The sequence below is a fragment of the Plecotus auritus genome, assembly GCF_963455305.1.
Source record: "Plecotus auritus genome assembly, chromosome: 3".
NCBI classification, from domain to species: Eukaryota; Metazoa; Chordata; class Mammalia; order Chiroptera; family Vespertilionidae; genus Plecotus; species Plecotus auritus.
The window spans coordinates 68,738,765-68,755,133 of record NC_137772.1 but is presented as its reverse complement, the minus strand read 5'-3'; the positions used below and the strand labels follow the sequence as shown (position 1 = coordinate 68,755,133).

The 16,369-nt window shown below is 40.8% G+C and overlaps 1 pseudogene across 1 annotated transcript; it reads left to right on the top strand.

The window, feature by feature from the left end:
* Nucleotides 1–14,965: 14,965 nt before the first annotated feature.
* LOC308244063 (tubulin alpha-1D chain-like) lies at nucleotides 14,966–15,844 on the top strand (annotated as a pseudogene). Its single transcript has one exon. The product of its transcript is annotated as a tubulin alpha-1D chain-like (transcript).
* The last annotated feature ends 525 nt before the right edge of the window (nucleotides 15,845–16,369 follow it).

Here is a 16,369-nt window from a genome sequence, read left to right as displayed (position 1 = left end):
GCGGAGGTATGGTCAATTTGCATGTTTCTCTTTTATTAGATAGGACTAGTAGCCCTATGCATGGGCAGTAGCTCTCTGAGGGTCTGGCCACTCCGCGCCCCCTGCCCAGAGGTTCTCCACTGCCCAGAGGCCCATTTGCGCCCTGGCCTGGTCAGAGGCCTATACGTGACCAGGTGCAGGACACTTCCCTCATTGCTGGGGCAACGACACAAGCATTCTCTCCCCCACCGCCCTGGGCACTCCACACCCACTGCCCATAGTCCCTCCATGGTTGGGGTGGAACACTTCCCTCATCACCGCAGTGACAAAGCAAGCATTCCACCCAGTCGCTCACGCTGCCTGCTCTCAGTGGCCACCCCGCCAGGACTGGAGGACTCTGGTTGGGTTAAGAGGACTGGGCGCCACCATCTTGTGGCTACGGGTGCCCCATCTTTGAGACGGAGTGACGGTTAATTTGCATATTACCCTTTTATTCGATAGGATTTTTTTTATTTATTTTTTTGCCTAATTCCTATACCATGTTTCATCCAGCCTTCCCCACCCCTCTGACAGATGACAGTGTGTTCTGTGTACCCATGTCTCTGTTTCTATTTTGTTCATCAGTTTATTTTTTTCATTAGATTCCACATATAATTGAGATCATATGGCAATTGTCTTTCTCTGACTGGCTTATTTCACTTAGCATATTTATCTCCAGGTCCATCTATGCTGTAACAAAAGGTAAGAGATCCTTTTTTTATAGCCACACTAGTGGTCCAGTGCACAAAACTTGTGCACCGGGGGGAGGGTGTCCCTCAGCCCGGCCTGCACTCTCTGCAATCTGGGACCCCTTGGGGGGTTTCCGACTGCTGGTTTAGGCTGGATTGCTGTGGGATCAGGCCTAAACCAGCAGTCCGACATCCCTCTCGCAATCCGGGACCTCTGGCTCCTAACTGCTCATCTGCCTTCCTGCCTGATTGCCCCTAACCACTCTGACTGCCAGCCTGCTCACCCCCAACTGCCCCCCCCACAGGCCTTCTCACCCCCAAATGCTCCACTTGCTGGCATGATTGCCCCCAACTGCCCCCCCACCAGCCTGATCACCCCCAACTGTCCTCCCACCTCCAGCCTGCTTACCCCCAACTGTCCCCCTGCTGGCCTGATCGCCCCTAACTGCCTCCCCTGCTGTCCTGCTAGCCCCCAACTTCCCCCACCGCTGGCCTGATCAACCCCAACTGCCCTCCCCTCCTGGGCTGATCGCTCTTAACTGCCTCTGCCTTGGCCCTGCCACTATGGCTTTGTCTGAGTGGCAGCCATGGAGCCGGCTGGGGCAACCAAGGAAGCCTAGCCTCATGTCTGCTCTGGCCGGCTCTGCCATCTTTGTTGCATCAATTTGCATATTCCCTCCTTATTGGCTGTGGGTGCCGCCATCTTTATTGCGAAGTGATGGTTAATTTGCATATTAATCTTTTATTAGATAGGATAGTATTCTATTGTGTAAATGTACCATAGCTTTTTTTATCCACTCATCTACTGATGGGCACTTGGGCTATTCTCAGATCTTAGCTATTGTAAAGAATGCTGAAATAGGGGTGCATATATACTTTTGAATTGGTGTTTTGGATTTCTTAGAATATATTCCCAGAAGTGGGATCTCTGGGTCAAAACGCAGTTCCATTTTTAATATTTTGAGGAAACTCCATACTGTTTGCCACAAGTGGCTGCACCAGTCTGCATTCCACCAGCAGTGCATGAGGGTTCCTTTTTCTCCACATCCTCACCAGCACTTGTCGTTTGTTGATTTATTGATGGTAGTAATTCTGAAAGGTGTGAGGTGATATCTCATTGTGATTTTAATTTGTATTTCTCTGATGATTAGTGATGCTGAGTATATTACATATGTCTTTTGTTCATCTGTATGTCCTCTATAGAGAAATGTTTGTTCAGGTCCTTTGCCCATTTATTAAATGGGTTATTTGTCTTTTTGATGTTGAGTTGTATAAGTTCTTTATATTTTTTGAAAATTAACCCCTTATCAGATGTATCATTGGCAAATATGTTCTCCCATTCAGTGGGTTATCTTTTCATACTGTTGATTATTTCTTTTGCTGTGCAGAAGTTTTTTGGTTTGATGTAATCCCATTTGTTTATTTTTCCTTTGTTTCCCTTGACAGAGGAGATATGTCAGAAAACAACATTGCTGCAAAAAATTTCCAAGCTTTTACTGCCTGTGTTTTCTTCTAGAATTTTTATGATTTCATGACATATTTAAGACCTTAATCCATTTTGAGTTTATTCTTGTGTATGGTGAAGGTTGGTAGTCTAGTTTCATTTTTTTTTTCATGTAGCAGTCCAATTTTCTCAACACCATTTATTGAAGAAACTGTCTTTACCCTATTGTATGTTCTTGCCTCCTTTGTTAAATATTAATAATAAGGCCTGGGTTTATTTCTGTATTCTCTATTTTGTTCCTTTGTTCTATATGCCTGTTCTTGTGTTAATATCAGGTTATTTTGATTACTATGGCCTTGCAGTATAATTTGATATCAGGTAGTGTGATACTTTCCGGAGTCTTTTGTGGTTCCATATAAATTTTTGAAATATTTGTTCTAGATTTGGGAGATATGCCATTGGTATATAAATAGGAATTGCATTAAATATGTAGATTGCTTTGCACAGTATGGACATGTCAATGATGTTTATTAATTTTTCCTATCCACGAACATGGTATATGTTTCCTCTTGTTTGTATCTCCCTCAATTTCCATCTTTAATACCTTCTAATTCCCAAGCACAGGTTTTTATCTCCTTGGTTAAGTTTATTACTAGGTACCTTATTTTTGTTGTTGTTGCAATAATAAATGGGATTCTTTTCTTAATTTATCTTTATGATAGTTCATTATTGCTATATAAAAATGCCACTAATTTCTGAATATTAATTTTGTATCCTGCTACTTTGTCAAATTCATTTATTAGATCCAGTATATTTTGGTGTGGAGTCTTTAGGGTTTTCTAGACATAATTTCATGTAATTTACCAATAATAACAAGTAACTTTTATTTCTATAATTTCATATTCTCTGATGACAAAATACAGTCACTACATTTACTCAGCCTTAAAAATGGTTGTAATATGAAATTTAGATCCTGATGAAAGGAAATAGTTATATAAACGCTTGTTCTACACCCATTAACTTGTAGCACAATTTGTATTGTGAACTGCCAAAAAGACACAGCATATACCACAGTGTACCACACCAAAAGGGCAGCTGCAAAACCTACTCTAAGGGATTATGTGACTATTCATCATGCAAAATGTGTCCACCTACAGATCATCTGTGCACAGGCTTATATGTATGTACATGGATATTATTCAAACTTATATATCTCGTGCTTTTCCGTTTTTCCCCCTGGAGCTCTGGCCATCTTTCCTTTTGGCTGTTCATATTAAAATACTATCAAATCCAGGCATGATTCTCTATCATTTTTTTTTATTATGGTAACATTTACCTTCACTTGAACAGTTGCTAGCCACAAATCTTCAGATATTATGTTAGAATGCCAACTTTCTGATAAATAACAATATATAGAATTCTTAATAAAATGCATCTAATTCAGAATTATGTAACTGAATTACCATTAGGTCTGGAAAAGATTTACTTAAAAGAAATCAAAGGAAAATAAAATCAGTATATACCATTTCTAAATTGCCCATATTAAACCTTAGACTGCTCATGAACAAACTTAATTCTGTTTTGCTGACAAATAAAGCAATGCAAAATGCAATGATTTTCATCTGTTTAGTAGTACTGTAGCGCACAAATGTCATTTTCCGGAACCCTTATGTATCAGACTGAATGACTAAATTTACATCAGCTATTTGATGGAATAAAATAAAGTCATTTAAATAGGACATACCCAGCGGATCAATGTTTTCTGCTTTGAAAATGAATACCTTAGTTTTCCCTAGGCATTTATGTGGAAACAAGAGATCATTATTCTATGACAATGTTTCACTCCGTTGACATTTCTAAACAGAAAGTCTTCTTGCTTATGTGGCTCTATGAGTTTGTTCACAAATAATATGTATATTGTGGTGGTAGGAGAAAATACATTATTTTACAAAATATGCATTTTAACTAATATTATGTCTGTTGGGTGTTTTAACTATTCCCCTTTCATAAGTAAAACACCATTGAAAAAGTTATATTAACTCTTTTAGGAGACAAGGATACTATTATTGACTAAATGACTAAACCGATTCTTTAAATAATGCCTTAACAGACTAAAGGAATAAATCCAACTTCAAAAGGTGTCAAACCTGCAACAGTGGAACATCTCTGGCACTAAAGTAATCAATACCACTATTCCATTTTGTGAAGAATTTTATGGCCATTTACTCGAGTTTCTAGGCCTTGTTTTTAGATATTTTTTTTTCAAAGATAATCCATAGACCTGAATGACATACAGCCTGCCAACAAAAACTGAAACAAAAAACTGCTATGTTAAGAGTTCAGGTTAGAATGAAACAGTTTGGTCGATTATAAACAATGTTATAAGAATCTCAGAAAGACACTGTTATGTAGAAATTATAGTAACCTGTGCAGTCAGAAATCTGATTGTTCTTTTAAAGCAATGCAGTGCTAATTCTAAACTAAAATAGAATATATATATATATATATATATATATATATATATATATATATATATATAATTCATTTTCTGAGTTTCAGGGACCATGGGCTGAAATTATGTTAGTGTATAACAAAGTTATATTTAATAGTGCATTCTTTGGACATAAATATTGATATGACAAAATATTACTATTCCACATTTTCAATAGTGTTTACTATTCATTCACTCAACAATTTTTTTTATCAATATGATCTGCATGAAATGCTAGGAAGACAGAATTGAAATAAGCTCTTACAGTTTGATAGGAAAAAAATAAACAGTCACGGTATGATATAAGAACACCTAACCACACCCTGGCTGGCGTGGTTTAGTTGGTTGGGCTTCATCCCATACACTGAAAGTGTACAGGTTTGATTTCCAGTCAGGGCACATGCCTGGGTTGTGGGCTTAAGCAACTTGCAGGAGGCAGACCATCGCTGATCTTTCTTTCTCTCTGTCCCTCTCCCTTCTTCTCTCTATAAAAATCAATAAAAAATATTTTTAAAAAAAAGAACTCCTAAACACAACTACCATTTTATTCACATAAGTTGAGCTTCTGCAAACTCTGACAATCTTCAGGATATACCTGTATATCAGAATGCTAGACTGTGTCCACTGTTTCTTTTTTTAAAATATTTTTTTAGTGATTTTTTAGTGAGAGAGGAAAGGAGAGGGAGAGAAAAATAGAAATATCAATGGGAAAGAATCAACAACTATCAGCTGTCTCCTGCACGCTCCCCGCCCCCACCTCCACCCCTGTCCCTGAGGATTGAGCCTGCAATCTTGGCATGTGCCCTGACCAGAATCGAACAGGCAACATCTGGGTGCATTGGTTGAAGCTCAACCACTGAACCACACTGGCCAGACTGTGTCCACTATTTCTTTATTGGCCTCTGCAGTTTATCCACTTTCTATGTTGACATGAAGTCTCCACTCTTAAACCTATACTTCCACATATATGTACAACCAAGTCCCTGCTCTGCTAATACTCCTGTCTCAAACTTATTTTCCAAAAAAAGGAATATCTTGTGAATTGGCTGCCTTATGGTCCCACCACCAGAATGACCAGTCCATTTGCTTCTTTACCTACATGTTCTTTCTTTTCTCCTGTTTTTATGGTTCAGGTCTTTATATCTTAAAAAGATCAATCTTTGCACTTGTTTGAAGGATCTCATCTCTTCTTACTTATACAGTTTGGTCCTACATTTATCTCCTTTCCTATTTTACTGAAATATTAGAGAAATGTAGTTATGCCTTGTTTAACTCACTCCTATTTGAAGTCTCTGTTAAAAGCAGCTCAATTTAATATTTGCTTTCTGATTCTCCAGGGCAGGAATTGATCTATTTAATCTTGCACTTTGTATACAACAATAAAAGGAGCACTTTAGTGAGGACTAATCTTCGTGAGGTGCATTCAGGAGTGTGAAAACATCCTGTCTAAAGCCACTAGAGATTGGTGTTCAGATAGACAGGCCACAAAGTTAATCTGCATACTATTTATAAGTAACCTCTAAGCCCCCTCCTTTCTCCAGTCATAGATCTGAATACAAGTAATCAGTCTTTCTTCTTTCATCTACTTATGTCTGACATAGTAAACTTCCTATCTATGAAATTAGCAAGCACAATTATCAGAGGAAATATCTCACGCATAGAAAGTTTATGATTTTAGAATTTTTTATCCTTCTCTCCTTTACTTCACCATAATGTTATCCTGGTTTTGTCCTTCAACTGTAGTGTAACTTTGGCCAAGTTACTGACATGTCCCTGATCTCAGTTTATTTATATAAAGAGTAGTCTTGAAGAGATGATCTGCTCATAACATTTTATTTCAGCTCCCAAATCCTTATGATTAATGAGTGTTTATTAACCAGTGAAATGCAGGGAATATGACTGAAATGACAAGTTGAGCCACTGGGCCAGTTGAGCACAGCAGTAGTAAGTAGAATAGGTGTTAAGCACCATAATTCCCAATAATATCATGTCCAATTAAAGCCTTAAAGTCTAGGCCAGTCTCTTGCAATACATGTGGTAATTTCTGAAGTACATGGTAAAAATAACTAAATTTGAAAATTTTAAAATTTTGTGTCCCCATTAATTAAAAATAGATAAATGTTTGAACTATTTATTTATTTATTTATTTATTTATTTAACATTTTATTTTTAAACTAGTGGCCCGGTGCACAGAATTCGTGCATAGGGCGGGTGTCCCTCAGCCCGTCCTGCACCCTCTCCAATCTGGGACCCCTCCGGGGATGTCCGACTGCCGGTTCTAGGACCGTTGGCTCCTAACAGCTCACCTACCTGCCTGATCGCCCCTAACCACTCTGCCTGCCACCCTGCTCACCCCCAACTGCCCCCCACCAGCCTTCTCACCCCCAACTGCCTACCCTACTGGCCTGCTCACCCCCAACTGCCCCCCCTCCTGCTGGCATGCTTGCCCCAAACTGCCCCTTCCGCTGGCCTGATCATGCCCAACTGCCCCCCACTGCTGGCCTGCTTGCCCCCAACTGCCCACCCTGCCAGCCTGCTTGCCCCAACTGGCTCCCCTGCTGGTCTGCTCACCCCTTACTGATCCCCGCCGGCCTGCTTGGCCCCAACTGACACCCCCCTGCTGGCCTGATCGCCCCCATCTGCCCCCCTGCCAGCTTGCTTGCCACCTACTGCCTCCCCTTTGCCAGCCTGCTCACCTCCTACTGCCCCCCCTGCCGGCCTGCTTAGCCCCAACTGCCCCCTCCTACCAGCCTGCTCACCCCCAACTGCTTTCCCTACTGGCATGCTTGCCCCAAACTGCCCTTCCTGCTGGCCTGCTCACCCCTTACTGCCCCCCCTGCTGGCCTGCTTGGCCCCAACTGACACCTCCCCCGCTGGCCTGCTTGGCCCCAACTGACACCCCCCCCGCTGGCCTGCTTGGCCCCAACTGACACCCCACTGCTGGCCTGCACACCCCCAACTGCCCCCCCACCAGCCTGATCACCCCCAACTGGCCCCCCCTTCCAGCCTGCTCACCCCCAACTTTCCCCACGACTGGTCTGATCACCCCTACCTTCCCTCCCCTCCTGGCCTGATTGCCCCTAACTGCCTCTGCCTCGGCCCTGCCACTATGGCTTTGTCTGGGCGGCAGCCATGGAGCCAGCTGGGGCGACCAAGGAAGCCAAGCCTCCACCTCCTGCCCACTCTCCTCACGCCCGCTCCAGCTGGCTCCGTGGCTCCAGCCGGCACCACCATCTTTGTTGCATCAATTTGCATATTTCCTCCTAATTGGCTGTGGGTGCTGCCATCTTTATTGCGAAATGACAGTTAATTTGCATATTACTCTTTTATTAGATAGGATCCTACTCTTTTCAATTCCAAAACACACATGACGGATTCTATTATTTTCTTTTCTTTACATATTTTCCTATTTTAGTGTCTAGTTTATTTTAAAATGTTTACCTTAAAATGATTATGAAATACATATTTCTAACTTCTCAAATCTAAAACAAAATTATTGTCTTAATTCCCCCCTCTCTACCTAACACTAATGTTCAAAACACCTAACAACTGATAAAGTACCAGCATCAATACTCAGAACACATGTCTGCATCCACCTGGTTTGGGCTGCTCTGGAAACTGCAGCTGCCTGCTAGTCCACATCTGCTCAGAAAAATAAAAATCATTGCTGAAAATGAAATAGACAAGGAAAACCATGAGTTTCCTTTCAGTTTTAACTGTGAATAACTATTTCTACAAATCTTGGGAAAGGGCATCGGTGTGTGAGTGACTACGCTCCTCAGAATCTGATGGTAATAAACCAGATAGTAAAATATCTACTCATCAATTAGACGTAAGAGTAGTCTTCCCATTTGTTCATGTATTCAACTTTTTGCTGTATTTGATCAGATATAACTTTCTACGAAGAAGCGCTTCCCCATTTTTAGAGCTTCCAGGCTCCTTTTAGTGTATTATATTTCTGGTTTAGTTCCCCTTTTTTTGCAATTTAATGTAAGTGCTTATGGGATAATATCTGGAAATTTTAAAGTGATATATATATCCAAGTTCTGCTTTAATCCTCACAAAATTCTTCTTAGATAGATACAATCCTTGTCCCCGTCTTATAGGTGAGGAAACCAGAGCTTAGACTGCCTATGGTATCTATCCAAGGGCACCGATTCAGTAAGTGGAAAAATCTAAGAAAATATCTATTTAACTGAAGCCTATGCTTTAACCACTAGAAAATACTATCAAAGTGTCCATTTTAAGTGATTTTTAAAAGTGCGTAAGAAAGCAGAAAATAGGTCTTCAGATATAACGGTTGGAATTCATGAAACTGCCTCCACAAAAGGAGGATACGGAAAATCTATGTGTAAGATGTTGTCAATTTTAGCTTTAAATTCCATGGTCCTAACAACCTCATCTATGTAAATTAACATTCTCAATCAGTACAAGATGGAGGAGAGTAGAAATTCAAACTTTAATCCTCATTTTGCAAATTTTGAAATAATTAGTTCTCTCCATTTGCTGGCAATGACTGGCAGGACAAAACCTTGATTTCAGAGTTCTATGTGTAAGTGCTAAAACAGTTCTTGAGCAATGGCTGGGTCTTTGTCAGGTTCCACTTTTGTTTTCTGAGAGTTGGCTGGAACCTCAGAGTGGGAATAAGGAAAAAAAAGCAAATTATAGTGGTGTCTTATAATATGTAAGAGGACTTATAAAATTGTAAGTACTAAATGGGTAAATAACTATCCCGGGTTTACACAGCACAGTAAACTATTTAATGGTCAGTTATTATTCTTTAGATTACTGTCAAGGTTTTCAATTTCATTATAACACTTCAGAAAAAAATAAAATTTTAAAAACAGGTCGTTTTTTGGTCAGGAACCTGCTTGTGTACGCTAATTTAAAAGTGAAAACTTTCACTCAAACTCATAAACTCCCCATGTTGTTTTATTGGTGTACTATAATTTCAACAGTTTTTTTTTTTTTTTTTGTATATAATATTTGTGAAAAAAGGCAATCTTCAGCCCTAACTGGTCTGGTACAGTGGATAGAGCGTCGGCCTGAGACTGAGGGGCCCCAGGTTCGATTCCAGTCAAGGGCATGTACCTTGGTTGTGGGCACATCTCCAATAGGAGGTGTGCAGGAGGCAGCTGATCGATGTTTCTCTCTCATCAATGTTTCTAACTATCTATCCCTCTCCCTTCCTCTCTGTAAAAAAGCAATAAAATATATTTTTTAAAAAAGGCAATCTTCATATTTTATATATGATACAGCTTTACAAATTTAAACAAAATAGCTTAGATTTATTTAATTAATTTTAATGTAATACATTATTTTCTTAATCAAATTTTAGGAATTTATTTTGAAATTTAGTCAAAAGTACATTAACTGAGAGTCTATCATTTTAAGAGGCTGTCCCATGTAAAGCTAGAAACACAAAGGTGAAAAAAAACACAGTTCTCATTTTTGACAAAATAAGATAAAGTATGATAAATAATAATTACAGGTATACATTTTATATGTTTTTTTTTTTAGATGTAAGTGAAATAAAATCACACTAACACAAAAAAATACAACCATGTTTGAGAGAAAGAAAGAAGGTAGCTTGAGTAGGCTATAAATAAATTTGTAAAGGCAAGCTGGAATGACAATAGTATCAAATCAAAGCTAAAAGATTTTACTTTGTTATTGATGATAGTTTAAAAAAATCACCAAAACTTTTTCATTAATCTTGCAAACCTTCTTACTTGTCTGCTATATATAACTATTACCATGTGTTTAAAACACAGGCTAAATCTGCTTCTATCTCTGATCTTTAGGACTTAACTCAGCATCTCTGTAAGCCTTAGCTAGAGTAAACACAGAGCAGAGCTCTACTATATAAATAGACACTCATGAAAAATAAAAGTATTTGAAATCATATTTGAGGTGTTATGAATCATTTATGATTTCTGAGTTTAGAGAATGGACACTCTTCAGGACAGGTAACAGGATGTCTGTCACATGTATTCCCTTTCCCCATTCTTTTCTAAAAATGGTTTGTCTTTTACAGCACAGAAACACTAGTCTTATTTCCATGATCTTAGACACATTTTAAAATAAAATTATATGTGTTCTTTCCAATGTCAAAACACATATTTGCTTTTGCTAAGTACATTTGCACTAATAAATACTTTTCATGGTTATTTACTGTTACATACTCCAGAAGACTCAGTTTTAATCCAACATTATATATATATATATATATATATATATATATATATATATATATATATACTAGAAACCCTGTTCACAAAATTCATTCATGGGGGAGGGGTGGGGGGCGGGGCGGGGGGTTGTGTCCCTCAGCCCAACCTGCACCTTCTCCAATCTGGGATCCCTCTCACAATCCAGGACTGCTGCCTCCCAACTGCTTGCCTGCCTGTCTGCCTGATTGTCCCTAACTGTTTCTGCCTGCCAGCCTGATCACCCCCTAACCACACCCCTGCCAGCCTGATCGACACCTAACTGCTCCTCTGTGGCCCGATTGCCCCTAACTGCCCTCCCCTGCTGGCCCAGTCACCCCTAACTTCCCTCCCATGCCATCCCAGTTGCCCCTAACTGTCCTTCCCTGCAGGCCTGATAGCCCACAACTGCCCTCCCCTGCAGGCCTGGTCCCTCCCAACTTCCCTCCCCTGGTGGCTATCTTGTAGTGGCCATCTTGTGTCCACATGGGGGCAACCATCTTTGACCACATGGGGGCGGCCATCTTGTGCGTTGGAGTGATGGTCAATTTGCATATTACCTCTTTATTATATAGGATATATATATATATATATATATATATATATATATATATGTCTACTCTAATAAAATAGAAAGATGCAAATTGACCGTACCTCCGCAATGCCCACCAGCCAATCAGGAATGAGTATGCAAATTAACCCAACAAAGATGGCGGGTTTATTTGCATATGCAGGTGCCGAGAGTCCTGGGTCCTGTGAACATCCTCAGGACCCAGGCTGCTTCTAGCCTGTAGGCCCGCGCATAGGCCCTGAGTAGCTGGGGTCCCAGAACACATCCGGCCACTCCGGGCCTATGGGCACAGGCACCAAGTGGCTGGTGGCATGGCGGGAACATCTGCCTCATCTTCATGGCAATGTGGCAGAAGTTCCCGACCCATTGCGGCTTGCGCGTGTGCCAGTGTGAAGCGGCGGCCCGGGTCCATGCCCCCAGCCTGGTGCCCAGTACGCAGGGCTGCCAGCCTTGGGGGTGTTCCCCCCGGAGCCATAGGGACATTCCCCTAGCCCAGTGGACACAATGCAGGGGGTCCTCTGCACATGAGCTGCAGAGGAAACACCTTTTCCTTTCTTAAAAAATATATTTTATTGATTTTTTTACAGAGAAGAGGGGAGAGGGATAGATAGTCAGAAACATTGATGACATAGAAACACTGCACACTCCCCACAGGGCATGTGCCCCCAACCAAAGTACATGACCTCGACAGGAATCAAACCTGGGACCCTTCAGTCTGCAGGCTGATGCTCTATCCACTGAGCCAAACCAGTTCGAGCATAAACACCTTTTCTGACCGCTCATTGGCTAAGCTTCCCGTATGCTGCCACTTGCAGTGTTCTTGGTAACTTGGGTAATAAGAATCCAAGAAGGTGATCTAGGGTTTTTCCACCACCCTCCTGGAGGAAAAAATGAAGGTCTGCTGCTGGAGGGGCTAAGAAATGTCATATCCTGCCCTAGCCAGTTTTGCTCAGTGGATAGAGCCTCAGCTGCTGACCGCTGGATCTGGGTTTGATTTTATAGTTATATATATATAGTGATATATATATATATATATATATATATATATATATATATATATATAACTATAAAACTACACACACACACACACACACACACACTAGAGGCCCGGTGCATGGATTTGTGCACTGGTGGGGTCCCTCACCTTGCCTGCAGGGATTGGGCTGAAACTGGCTCTGTGACATCCCCCTAGGGGTTCTGGATTGTGAGAGGGTGGTTCTCGGGTGACGCACCCCCAGAATCGGGCTTCCTCCTCTCTGGTTCTGGGTGTGTCACCAGAGAAACCCAGCTGCCAAGTCACTGCAGCTCAGCAGCTCCTATGTTGAGCTTCTGCCCCCTGGTGGTCATTGCATGTCATAGCTACTGGTTGGATGGTCACTTAGGCTTTTATATATAGATAGATACATTTTTGTTGATTTCAGAGAGTAAGGGAGAGGGAGAGAGAGATAGAAACATTCATGATGAGAGAGAGTCATTGATCGGATGCTTCCAGCATGACCCTACTGGGGATTGAGCCTGTAACCCAGGCATATGCCCTTGACCAGAATGGAACCCAGGACCTTTCATTCCACAGGCCGATACTCTATCCACTGAGCCAAACTAGCTAGGGCTATAAATACATATTCACTCAAAATTCCTTCTTTTTATATGAAATTATGTGATGAAATAAGTTAATTCGAAGTGCACATTAGATTGTCAATTTGGGGGAGCCTTTTCATCAGGCCTATTATTGGGCATGTGTAAGAACTGCAATAGCAAGGTACTGCCTCCAACCTAGGCCTAGGTTGTGATCTTATCACCTTTCCTTTGCCTTGCTTAGACAATTAATGCACATTTTTCATCTCCTTTTGATCAACAACTTCATTCTCACAGTTGTCCACAACTAGCAGGCAATATAAAGCAAGTCAGAAGACTAAAAGCCTCTCTGCCTTAGCAGCTGGAATATCCAAATTCCATTGCGAATGCTTACTTCCAGGATTCTGAACCACTTTAAAATCTCTGATAGCCTTTTATTTTTCCCTTTGCTGCAACTGATGTCCTTGGACTTAACCTGCATCTTAGAAAAATTTCTGTATCTCTACAATGTCATGTGTGTTGTGATATGCCTTGCCTTACTCCAGTCACTACTGACATCATTTACCCTTTGCTTCTGGTGCTTAAACTAATGCTCCCTAATGACTTGATACAAAAAGTAAGGAAAGGAAAATACTAAGAAGAGTATCAATCATACAGGGCAATAAGCATTCAAAAGTCCATATGGAATAGGAAGCTTTATCTTATGATGGTACGTAAGTTTGTAAACTATGTATATTCATGTGTGTGAGACCAAGGGTGTTGTTAACTTTACTTTAGCATTACTTGTCAGAAGTAGCTCTCTTAGCAAGCCTGATTGGCCCACCAAGTCACTACTCAATATTTAACCTTCAAGGCAGCAATAGTATCATTGAATTCTTGGGCCTGGACCACGGGCCATATCTGAAGCTGGCTTCGGGTATCACAGATAGAACCCAATATGTCACATAATACCAAAGTAATGACATAAATTTTAGGTAAAACATAGCTGAATAAATCATATATCACTAACTGGCTCTATTCTTGAAGACACACACACAAGCATAGCACATTCCTAGGTTTGATTTGTAACAAAAAGTGGATGGGAACGCCAGAAAAGTTCAATATAGTTACTATTAATTATCACTTTTTTAATTAGACTAGAAATTTTTCATTTTAAAGTTGTCATTAAGCAATCACTTTTATTGTATACCTTTCCAAATACTAAAGTACTTAGTGTCATGGTTAGTATTGCCTTGAAAGATATATGATTGCCTGTACAAATTCTTTTAAGAATCATAGACTCTCTATTTTCTGAATTTCTGGGTAAAAATCTGGGTCCACCACATAAAGCATAGGTCTCTAAATTTATTTTAAAAAACTCTTATGTTATTAAAATATTGTGTTTTGTGCTTACATACCATCAATTATATCTATATAAGATTTTGCAGATAAAACTTATCTGAAAATTTTGAAAATATTAGATATTTTAATCAATCTGTAGCTCTTCTTTTTTTGATAAAATATATTTTCATCTTTATTCTGATTTCCTTTATTTGTATTTAGCTTTGGCATGCCAGTGCCACCCACAGACACTGTATATCTTTTATATATGCTAGAATGATATGTCATGATTACCCACATTTTGTGACATTAAAAGTGCTATTTGTGTTTTACAAAAGGTTTCATCCAATCAAGATACTCAATTCTGAGATCTCTGCCATCTGTTAGACAGTCACAAAGTGGCAACCATGTGTGAGTGCATCCTCATCCATGTTGGCCAGGTTGGTGTCCAGATTGGCGATGCCTGTTAAGAGCTCTGCTGCCTAGGACATGGCATCCAGCCTGATGGCCAGATGCCAAGTGACAAGACCATTGGTGCTGGTGGTGGGGTTAGCAGAGATGAGTCCTTCAACACCCTCTTCAGTGAGACAGGCACTGGCAAGCATGTACCTGGGGGAGTGTTTGTAGATCTGGAGCCAACAGTCATTGATGAAGTTTGCACTGGTAACTACCACCATCTTTTTCATCCTGAGCAGCTCATCACAGGCCAGGAAGCTGCTGCCAATAACTGTGCCTACGGACACTACATCATTGACAAGAAGATCATTGATCTTTTCTTGGACCATTTGTGCCTTCAGGGTTGACAATGAGGCCGTCTATGACACCTGTCATAGAAACCTCCATATTGGGCACATAACCTATAATAACCTGAGTAGACTGATAGGTCAAATTGTGTCCTCCATCACTGCTTCCCTCAGATTTGATCGAGTCCTCAATGCTGATATGTATGAATTCCTGACCAAATTGGTGTCCTATCCCTGCATCCCCTTCCCTCTGGCCACAGATGCCCCATCATCTCTGCTGATAAAACCTACCATGAACAGCTTTCTGCAGCAGGGTTCACAAATACGTGCTTGGAGCCAGCCAACCAGATGGTGAAATGTGACCCTCACCAGGGTTCAATACATGGCTTACTGCCTGTTTTACCATGGCAATGTGGTTCCCAAAGATGTCATTGCTGCCATTGCCACCATCAAGATCAAGTGTATCATGCAGTTTGTAAACTGATGCCCTGCTGGCTTCAAAGTTGGCATTTATTACCAGACTCTCACTGTGGTACCTAGTGGATACCTGGCCAAAGTACAGTGAGGTGTGTGCATGCTGATCAACACTACAGCTATTGCTGAGGCCTGTGCTCGCTTGGACCACAAGTTTGACCTGCTGTATGCCAAGCATGCCTTTGTTCACTGGTACATGGGTGAGGGCATGAAGGAAGAAGAGTTTTCTGAGGCCCAGGAGGACATGGTTGCCCTTGAGAAGGATTATGAGGAGGTTGGTATGGATTCTGTTGCAGAAAAGGCATACTAAAGTTAAAATATCAGAACAGCCTCTCCAGTGTGGCTCAGTGGTTCAGCATCAACCAGACCCAGCTTGCGGTTTGATTCCCAGTTAGGGCACAGCCTGGGGTGTGTACTTACTTCCCAGTAGGGGCGTGCAGGAGGCAGCTAATTGATGATTCCCTCTCATTGTTGATGTTTCTATTCCTCTCTTTGAAATAAATAAAAATATAGTTAAAAATATCAAAATGGTGCTCCTTTTGCAGGGAAGCTTATTCTATTTTAAAAATAGAAAAATTGTGGTCTGATTAGTTCATTTGTATGTAGCAGTATATACTTTCATATACAATTACTGACCTATGTTTTAGTACATAATGCTCTTTATAGAGCCAACCTACGTGTTTCACTGATGGTTTTGAATCAAGTATTCCCTGTCTTTCAAAAATGATCTCACTCATGTAGGGAAAATAATGAACAACATAAACTGATGAACAAAAACAGACCCAGAGACAGGGAAGCATCGATGAGACTGTCAAACCTCAGAGGGAAGGTAGGG